This window comes from Ananas comosus, linkage group 7 (assembly GCF_001540865.1).
Source record: "Ananas comosus cultivar F153 linkage group 7, ASM154086v1, whole genome shotgun sequence".
Taxonomy (NCBI): Eukaryota; Viridiplantae; Streptophyta; class Magnoliopsida; order Poales; family Bromeliaceae; genus Ananas; species Ananas comosus.
In genome coordinates this window covers 2427646-2439250 of record NC_033627.1, presented here as the reverse complement: position 1 = coordinate 2439250, position 11605 = coordinate 2427646, and positions in this window count along the sequence as shown.

The window sequence follows — 11605 nt, the reverse complement described above, 5'->3', positions numbered from 1 at the left end:
ATAAAATTAATTCAGCGATGAGGAACCGATATTGCTACAAACCCTCAACGAAAAATTGTGTAGGTACAACAGATCTATCCATCAAACACAAATGTTATGACAAGGATATTATTTTTTTTAAGAGAAGTATATGGAACCTTAGTTCTTTGAAGATGTCAAGCCTAGACCTTATCAGCCCATTTTTTCCATAGGAAAAAAAAAAGAAAAAGAAAAAAAGGATCCTATCTGCCCATATTAACAAGTTCGAAAGTGTAAAGCATTCATAAAATCAAATCAAATCAAAGAGCTTTGATTTGAAGATCATGGATATGTCATGGGTAAAGAGAGAAACCATATATACATCTTATGTGATGAAATCAACTCTTAAAAGGCGCGAGTCATTTATTCTGGGAAGTAACCCCTTTCTTCAGAAAAGTTAGACATGAGATATAGAATTAAATTTATTTTACCCTTTTATTAAGAAAGAGAAAAGGCATGGGAAATAGAATCAAGAGAAAAAGCATGCATGAGATATATGCATGAAAGAAATTAAACTCCTCGATGTCCCCAAACCGACCATTTAGCTCTTCGCAATGCAGCATAAAAAATCACGAATTTATCGATGTCTACACGAACTTAGTCCTTTGAAAGGAGAGGGAAAAACCAAAAAAAGAAAAGAATCATCTAGCACAAGTATCAATTTTAGTTCCAAGACTTTTAAAACTGAAAATATTAAATTTTTGAGACCTCCATGAACAATTAGGAGGTCTAATGCTAAAGCCTTTAAAGCGCTTGATGGATCTGATCGTCCGATATAGGACTCATGTTGTGGTAGATGATGCGACGACATTTCCGATCTCCAAAGAAGTCGAGGGACATGTATATGCTAACAGATTAAGAAGAAGAAGAAGAAGAAGAAGAAGAAGAAGGAGGAGAAGAAGAAGAGGATTTTGAGAAGCAAAAGTGTATGATATATATCTTTTATATACAAGATGTAGAAGGCCACCTTTCCTCTCCTCCCCCTTTTTTTTTTTTTTTTGTTGTCTTTTGCTTTAATTTTGGGAGGAGAGGGGAGGGTACAAAAGGATAGTGGGGGGAAATAACCACGGTGGGGGCAACAGTAGTGTGGAGTGGTTTTCTTGAGGTGGTGACTCTATCAAAGGTTTAGGGTGGAGAGAAGTGAAGGGGAGGTGGTGGTGGTGAAGGTTATGATTGAGGGAATGAGTGGGTGGGAGTCTACTACTACCTCTCTCTCTCTCTCTCTCTCTCTCTCTCTCTCTCTCTTTCCCTCTCTCTCACACACACACACGCACAAAATTATTGTATGTGTCCGGTGCACCCTGTACTCTATATTCAATAGAGAATTAAGACCCGCATGTGTGTCACTTGTTTACAAAGTTAAAGGTTTACGCATAGTTTTCAGAGTTTACAGATGTAAATACTAGATCGTCGTACATATATAATAATAATTAGAGGTTTGGTGTGGAGACTTTATATGTACTTTTAAGTTTTTAGTAAGAATTTATAAGTGTTCACCAGCGTGAATAGCATCTATCGTATCCTATCGTGCCAATAAGATATCGATACGATGCAGCGCATGTGCCGATAGCATAGTTCAAAACACTCTTTTCTTTAAATTAATAAATAATTTTCTTAATAAAGTTTAAAAAAATTGATAAAAATATATAATAAACGATTAAAAAAATTTATTGCTAAAAAAAATAAATATTTCATCTCATTATGTTTCGGCACATATATATTTTTTATGACCGATATACATCTGCACGATCCGGCATGCACCGTGCTGAACCGTACCGGCAAATTTTCTACATAATTCTATACCACGGCACTTAAATTCTTGAATTTTAGATTGGATATGTTAAATTGAATATCTTATATTCTTAGGCTACTGTAACGTGGACATGCAAGATTTTTTTTTTTAACAAAGAGATTTGAAATTCTGAGTAGATATAATTTACCTACTCTGCCACCATCGAAAGGAGCTCTAGCAATATCAATTTTCTACTCGACATCAAATTAACAATTAAAAAAAAAAGAATATCTAATCATATTATGTAAACTAACTAAGATTTATTTAATTTTAAGGTTTAATCAATTAGACTTGAATCTTGAGAGTGCCGTGAATGACCAGTGCAATAATTACCTCTCTCTCTCTCTCTCTCTCTCTCTCTCTCTCTCTCTTTCTCTGTCCTTGCAGGTGGGTACAAGGAGAGGATATTTAATGATGGGAAAGAGAGATGCCAAGTGCTTCTGATTCTGCTATCTTAAGGCGGCCAAATTAACCTGAACTCTAACCCTAACCCTAACCCTAACCCTAACCCTAGGCTTCAAAAACAGGAAAGTGGAAAGCTAACGACATACGCAATATATATGGTTTAAAAGTTTCCTGGTTATCTGATATTGCTATATAGTTGCTTCAAAATGAAACCCACGCGACATGGATTATCAAATGCATTAGATTTTCAACAAAGTAAGTTTCACCTGGACATAAGATCGAATACGCAATCAAATCTTTTCTCATTTAGGAAATTACAGCAATCTAATAAATTGCTTTGTGGTCCTTGTCTTAAATTCACAACGCCAATGAATGATCATAACAAAATAGTTAGTGGTGGTAAGTTTCACTATTAATTGAGTGAAGAGCAAATGGAAAGGGATTGGAATTATGCATAGGGCTCCTAATTGACATTGACAAATCATGAAGTCAATAGAATGAGACCAAAATATGTCAAATACATCTACAGTTTGTATTGTTTTTGGATCCTTGGACGATTTTGCCATGCCTAGCTATCTCAAGCATCAAACAGTTAAATTTCATTTTATGGTTTTGAACTTGGATGCTCGGAGAATTGCAATCCTGAACACGATTCAAAATTACTTAGAAAAATCGAAAACTAATGCAACATGAATCCATTTAACCTGAAAATTTCACAGCATGGCACAATTATCAAATAGGTTATTTTTAATATTAAGTTACAAATTAACATTTAGACACAATTCCTCTTCCTTTTTTTTTTTTTTTTAAAGACGGGGGTATAATCATTAATTGTGAATTTAACACAAATATTATAAATATTTGGCCACAATTTTAGATTGACTAGACTAACCTGATTATCAAACACGAATACAATTTGCTAATCCAAATTGCCATCGTTAGATGCTTACTAATATCCACATTTAGTTATCAAATGGTCGCATTTTTAATTAAAAAATGGTGTAGTACGTATTGGTAACGCAATCAATAAAATGATAATGCTGATCATATGTAGGATCTTGTTGGATGGAGAAATACGAAATCTGAGGTTAGGTTAATTACCTGACATAGATACAATGTTCCCAGTTAGAACAGTGACAAATGCATTATTAATTAGCTCTCTTCCAAAGTTATATTGTACATATATATGTGACTATATGCCTTACGGCCCTATCCAGATGCATGAATATCTTATGCGGTATATCTTTTTGATTTATGCAAGAAACATATATATAATAGTTGGTGAATGAGAAACGCGATTAAATGTCTAGAATGAATATCATATTAGGTCTTCAATTTATATTTTTAGAATATCAAGATAAATCATCTGATAATGAAATATGCTATCCTACCAAATTACGGATGTCAAGATTGACCTTTTAAGGAGTAAAAATTAAATTTCTAACTTCTATTCACATTAAAATCTTAATATCAAAATAAGTTATTATTGTATATCTTATTGCGACGTCCAAATAGGGTGACCTTGACCATCATTTAGTTCAGTTTGACAATTTCTATTCTTTATTATTGAGTAATTCCATAGACATGCACTTATGTATTTTATAGCTTTTTGCTTATTGGACGGTTGATGCAATTCATAAGGGAAATCGGGTATTTCATGAGTAAAATCATAATTATAATAGCCACATAAAATTAATAGATAACTTTGGCATTAGCGTAACTCAAAAAATCTAAGATTTTTTGAAGTAGACTAAGTAATTTTCCTTTGTAATCAACGCCATTATTTATTGAGAAATAGGATTTTGGCTAACAAAATTTTGCTGTGGATCTTAAATGATGTGAAATAATCGTCATTCAATCTCCATAAAAATAAACTGTCAAAGAAAAAAATAATAATTTATATTATTTAACATGGTACCAAAATAAGACGCCTTAACCTTGAGTTCAAATCCCACTTGAGATGGTTTAGTATGCTTAAGTGCTTCTATTATCTGAATGAGTCTAATCAAATTTGTAGCGCCTAATTTTATCAAAAGAGCCAAGAGGGTACCAATAAAAGACAAACGTCGTCATTATATGTAATGAGAAATAAAATTATGTAAATTTAAATGATATCAACAGATGATTAATTAATTTGTTCTCCAAAACTCAAAGAAGCCAAAAACATTCGTTAATTATAAAAAAAAATCGTGATGTGTAGAATCTTACTAGTTCTGTGTGTGAAAAAAAGCAATGCATTTAGAGACCTTTTGGTTTGATGTAATTAGAAATACAGTATGGTTAAAAATACATACAGTTTGAAATGCAGCATATACTACTAGATATATACATCTTATTTGATTGGATATAGTAGGAAATGCTGCGAGTATAAATAATTAATTTGGTTATATAGAGTTGATAAGTATATTTTCAAAGTTTTATCAATTTATATATGCGGTGATAAAATTACCTATAATGTAGAAAAGAAAAATATTTTCTTTTTAAAATGTGATTAAAGAGACAAGCTTACATTTTGTTTAAAATTACTCTCTTTGGCATGCTGCTGTAGTGGGAGTAGTTGGACCTTCTCATGTAGTTTCAACTATAATAGTTGAATTTAATTGCATTAAACCAAATATCAAATTTGGATATTATTTTTTAGTTACAATTGCAATACAGGTACAACTACATACAACCAAACAGCCTTTTAGTTTCAGTTCTGTACAAATAGTTTTCTTTTTGTTCAGACAAACACTCCTAGTTGAACTTGCCACTAAATTATTTCCCTCAAAATATATTTAATTATCTTTAAAGTTTGAGGGGAAAATCCTTTCTTAAGTTTTGTAATATGCTATTTTATCAAATTACAAAACCCTTAGGTTGCGTTTGGTAATGAAATAATATTTAGAAGTATAAATGTTTTTATTCTTGGATTTAGCGTGTATTCTAGGATATAGAAGAATAAAATGAATTTTAGTTTTGGTATGAAATTCTCTTTTTCAGAAGAATATAAGAAAATTTATGTTTGAAAAATTGCTTAGGAATAATAGAGAATAGTAGTAAAGGTATATAGATTGAATTTTTCTAAAATGCTAATATTGTCCTTGTGTATGCCTCTTTTATACGTAATATTTAATAAAATGAACAACACTTCATATAAAATATAATATATGCATTAAAATATGTTGGTGAAAGAAAATTATATTTAATATTTAATATTCATATTATATATAAAATATTTTAATAATTAATTATAAAATATTTTTACCTTAAATATAGTTAATCAAAAATAGTATATAAATTAATATAAAATATTGTAAAAAATTTTAACTAAAGAGGCTTTTGGCTAAGGAGTATAGAGTAGGGTAGGTGGGCTCAAACAGGGAGGCAACTTTTCTATTTACTGCCTTGGGTATAAATTGAAGGACACAGCTATTCCACGGTTGGAGAGAAATAGTTATTAACGGATTATTCTATAATATTCTAGAATAATCCGTTTTGACCGGAATTAAATATTCCTTTCAATTTTAATTATGTTTGGTAGAATTGCATGAATAAAATGTATTATTTCCATTATATCTTGTAACCAAATGCAGCCTAAAAGTTTTTTTTTGGGGGGCTCTTATCTTGACCTTTTTGTTGGTTTTTCTTACTCTTTTTTTCCGCGAATTATCTTTGTCCTTTTGCTTTTCCACCCTTCTGAGGCCCGTGTTGCCTCACCTTATGTAGCTAAATTTATTTCTTTAATGAATGAAGTAGATAATGTGCTATTTTTTTCTCTAAAAAAAAAACCCTTAAAACTGTTGTGTTATTTTCAGCTCTTTTGACTAATAGATATTTTTTTTCACTTTTGCTGGAATCTTGCTCGATCTAGTGCGCATGATAAGAATATTTTTCCATAAAAAGTTAAGATGCCAAATCATTCATGTACTTGCTATTCTTTTTCATGTCACCCCAAAATGTGGGCCATTCCTACATTTCATGTCCTGGAATTTCTCCAATAAGTTTATATGATTCCCACCTATTACTCTGATATGCTTAGAAGCACTTCCAACTACAATAATATGGCTCTCTTTAAAAAAAAAAAAAAACGACGAGAATGCCCTTCTTTCATTTTTTTTATTTTTTATTTTGTTCACCTTTTTATTTATTTTTTTTTTTATCTCAAGTGCGGAAACAAAGTGTACGAGTCATGGTCAGTGATTCAGTATGTCTCCGTTCCATGTGGTGTCACTTCGAGTGGACAGTTTGGATCCCCGGTGAGCTCCTGCAATGATTGAGACTGTGTGTGCGTTTAACCTAATAAAATAATCTTGCGTAGATTCGATGGATCATTGATAAAATAATGCTTGTTGCTTATTATATAATTTAATTCTGTTCCTTACAGTGCTTGTATATGTATGCCTTGTCCTCTACTACTTTTGCATGTATGACTCCATCTTTTGATGTGCTCAAGGTGTTAACAAGTTGGTTTTTTACCGACCGTTGCTAGCGCAAGTCACAAAAGTATTTGGTGGTTGGTTTCTGAGACCTAAGTTCGAATCCTAGTTGATTCATATTTTCAGCTAAATTTATTTCTTAATGAAATAAACGAAGTATGTAACATGCTATCTTTCTCTCTCAAAAAAAGAAGAAGAAGAAGAAGAAGAAGTTGGTTTTAATATATTTACTAGTTGTTCGTGATTAAGAGATTTTCCTTGTTGTGGTGACAAGTAGAAGTGTCGAATAAAAATATAGGCTAAATAACGAAAATCTCTTTTATATTTTATTAGTGCCCCAATTATATATCCATTTATTCTTATGTATAAAAAATTATATCAATTTTTATTCGGTGCTTTGTTACGGTCTCAATCAGGCCTAAAAATTTTGAATCTTCTTAAACTCGGTTGTAAAACTTCACTAAAATGAGTTGTCTTATCACATTATTAACATATTAACATCTATACCTAATTTGCAACTTAAATAAAAGAGTTTCTCTTCTTTGGTAAGAATATCGAAACCGATAGTTTCTTGAACAAATTTCTTTTTAAAACTTATATAATTATACTCCATTAAATATGACTAGCGCCATCTACAAAACTTGTTTTTATAAGTTTACAAAAAAAATAAATAAAAAAAAATCCAACAATTGTCCTAAATTTTTGGGCCCACAGGAAACTTGCAAAGGGCGGGGTGAAACCGTGAAAGTTGATGCAATTTTTGTGTTAGGAGATAGTGATGATCAGACACCGTTAAAGTGCGAATTGTGGTGATGACTTTTGCAAGTTACTCTAAAGTTTAATCAAGTTGTGAGGCTTAAACTTGCATGTTTAAGCTCTTGGGTTAGATGACTTTCAATAGATAGATACGTTACGTTCTTCGGCATATTTGGGCTAAGGTTGGGCCTAATCTCCTTAACGCGCGATTGGGAACACGACAAACTGTTTGGTGCTCTTGGGCTAGTATTCAAGAGATAGGACGCAACCGATTTGGCTGCTCTTGTGAACTCGACAGGCTCATGGACGGAGAGTACTACGTCAAGATAACGCGACAAATCCATGTGGAGTATATATATAGAAATTAACTTGTGGCTCTGGGGTTTAGGGCAAGGAGAGACATACTTAGATGCAGGGGCTCAAAAGAGCTAGTAGTGTCATAAAGAGCTTGAAGAGTGTTTATGTACTTTGTAGAAGAGCCAAGAATGATTCAGCAACCTAATATTGCTACACCATACTCGGTTCGTCAAGCGATTGTGAGGCGTTAATTGTGTGGCATCAAAAGCTACACAGAAGGTCTAATCAGCCTTAGATGGCTATCAACCGATGGTAATGCGTTCGGTGTGTTGTTTTCTACCAAATGACCTCCGAATCTGACTTCAATTTTTGCACCGGTTACATGAACAACTCACACTACAACAGAATTAGGTTATAGGGACACATGTTTGGGACACTTTTGAGTAAATGTCCCATTTATCCTAAAACTTAAAAAAACATCTACTAATGCCTAAATATAAAGCCCAATCCAACCAAAAATAAAAGATTACTCTACTCAACCCATCACACCCAGTCCATTTGGCCCGATTACAAATAGAAAAGAAAAGAAAAAAGAAAAATCAATTACCATCTTTTCTTCTCTCTTCACTCAATCCACTGAAATTCTAGACGAAGAGTCTTTCCTGTCGTCCTCCTCCGCCACCGCAGCCAACGAGATAGAGTTTCGGCGGTTGCTAAATGCTTAAATAAGTGTTGGTAAATTAGCAGCACTCTTTTAGGTTATAGCGACACTCTTTAACTGTCACTATTTACCTATCGACCCCACATATAGCAACACTTTTTAAAAGTGTCGGTAATTTTAGCTAACAACACTTTTTTGATATGTACCTACATTTAAAAGTGTCGCTATAGACCGTTTTTGTTGTAGTGTCAACCAGCAAACAGAAGCTGTATAACATCTTAATACTGTCTAAAAATATACTAATTTAAGGGTCAGAACAGTCGCATGTGAATTGCGCGGTAGAGAGGTTAGCCGTAACAAAAGGAGAGCTAGTGCGGTACTAAATTTGTAGCTATGGTTGGATAGTTAAGAGCACAATCAATTTTGTGCTTGATTTTGGTCGAAGGATTAATGGTAGTAGCATAAAATACATGTAATGATTATGCAGATATTTTGGCCTACTATAATAGTTCAGTTACTTTTAAATAACTGAGTTTGATTAAGTTCCTTAATTTCTTTTATTTTTTTTCCTTCTTTTTTATAAAGAAGAGAAACATGATAGTACATGTTTTTATATTAAAAGGAATAAAATACAATAATAAAAGCTACAATTTATCAAAGAATACATCCAAGTGAAAGTAAAACTAGTTATATAAAGGGCGCGGCGCAAATTTCTAAATGGCCTCACCCTAAAACCTCGTTCCTTTCATCTTTCGGGAAAAAAATGTCCAAAATAATTTTCTTCTGCTGAAAGAACTCTAGAACAAGACCCAAAATCGAAAAACTTTTTAAAATTCAAAATTCAAGATGTTACTCATGTCCCTCACCATCCAACGAAACATCGCGTCTGGGAGATATTGGAAACCTATAAAACATGCCTCACTAGACTGTCCATAAGAGTTGTCGTTCCGTTTAGTGCAATTGACAAAATAACTAAGGAAATAATGCATGGAACTAGGCTCCTACGTTTTCGAAAGTACGAAGGTCTCTGTACTTGTAAGTTGTTTTCGATGTTGGAACATCTGATTCGACGATTGGCTTCATTAGGTATAATCTATATTATTAGAACTATTTATTTGCCTAGTGAATGAGTAGTCTCAAAACAAACACTGAAAATAAAAATCTCATAAAAAAATAATGATAAAAGACAAAATTTAAATCAGAAGTATTATTTTTGCTCTTGATATTAAGTAGAATTTTTTATTAAAATTTTATGCAATTTAAATTCTTCTACACTGTTGAACTTATAAACAAAGCTCCCTTTCCCTTAATTATGCAAATCTATCATGCACCAAACTCACTGGCTTAGTTAACTAAATAATTACCAGAGCATCTAACAAATCAAACCTCGTTTCAAATTAATTATGCGCACATGCATGCTTTATAAATATGTGACGTGACTATATATCCAATCAAACACATCACGGCTATTGGAATCAATCATCCATGCATGGAGAAATCTAGCTCGTCCAATAAACTTGCTGACATGCAACCAATCGGCAGCCAACAAGCTCAAGGCTTTCCACTTTGGGGCAAGAAGTATCACGTGCTCGCGTGGGTCCCACAAGTAGCATCTTCCCTAACGACGAAAATAAGGACCAAGGGCAATCCTCTCTAGATCTAGATCTAATGCACAGAAAGCTCCTGTATGTGTGTCTCATAATCTATAACCGTCCTAATGGAAACAAAATATCCCTATCAAACGGAGTTTCCTACTACGCAGAGCTTGCGGAGGGTTTGCACCAAAAGATTCCATCATAAGGCTGGCGGGCTGCGTTCAAATGCGTTGGGGATCGATTAGTCTTTGCTCTCATCTAGAGCATTTCCTGCAAAATGGTGACAATATTTGGTCGGTCCAACGTGCGTTTTCGAAATCTGAACTTGCTATAATGCGCGATCTGCAAAAGTTCTAGCCCTTCTAGAGTTATTGTGCACCGCTATATTCCGCTCTGCAAAAGTCTAATCGGTCGCTTTGGATGCGGTTCATCAAGAAATTAATAAAAGCAAGGGTTATACAATAATTAATGCCGATATTGTTCGTCGTTTTCGATCTAGGCGTGTTGACATGTGATCAAACTGTTACTAATGCTGTATGAAACAACCGATGCGCGTGATGCATGCACCTGCAGATAAAAAGATAAAAAGATAAGGAAAACATGAAAAAGCGAAAGTGTGAATGAATGTGTTGGTTCTTGTATTCTAGTGAGAAATTTTCACATTGGCTTCTTGTGTGGGAGGTAAGGGACAAGGTAGATGAGGGGGGCAAAGCCCTGTCCCTTTCCTCAAGATAAGGTTGATATATATATGTTGTGTAGTGAAAAGGGCTTGGAGAGACCCATTGGGAATTAAAATGCCCATGGCCATATCCTCTCATCCCCATCCCCATCCCCATCCTCCCTCTCTTAAAAGCATGATTCACCACAGATCAACCTCAGCCTCAGGCTCTCACTTCGCTTGTAATTTGTTGGTACCGCCAACAAATTTGATCCTTAATTCTCCATTAATCAGTAATGTTGATCGAGGAGCATGTCCACCCTGGTCTTAATTTATTAATTGCATTTATAACAAAGCGGTTAAGTATACGTGATGTATCGTTTCGTCTGCAATTTTTATAGAAGTACTATTTGAGTAAACCTGTTTGATGAACTGTAATGCCCCAATAGTTTCACATCGAATAAAAAAATGATTCTGATTAGAATACATGAGACCTACACGCTAATAATAATAATAACTTGGCTTAAGTATTTTGGGCTGATGGTTTAGACCCAACGAGCTATTAATGTTGCTAGCGGGTCTGCTATTTTTCATGCTAATAGAGAAGTTTTCGGCCTAGCTAGAAAGCAAATGCTCGACACTACTGTCCTACGCTTAAAGCTTGAAAGTGAGTAAATAGAAATGGGCCACATGAAAAAATGGACCACACACCTCTCCAATGAAAACCCTGAGGCGAGGTACAACACTTGGACTTCTCAGGATTGGAGAAGCTGCAGGTCTTGAGGGCATCTCGCGTGCACATGCAGCTAGCTCGCCATATGCTTGTGACGCGTACGCTCATATTACCTTTCCTCTAAATTTATTTCTTCTATGTACTACGAATTAAATTGAATTGAATTGAATCGAATCGAATTTATTATGGGCAACAACATAAGTGTGATTTATCCTTTCGAACACCATTTTTTTTTTTTTTTTTTGAGAGATAGGTAGCACGCTACCCGCTTC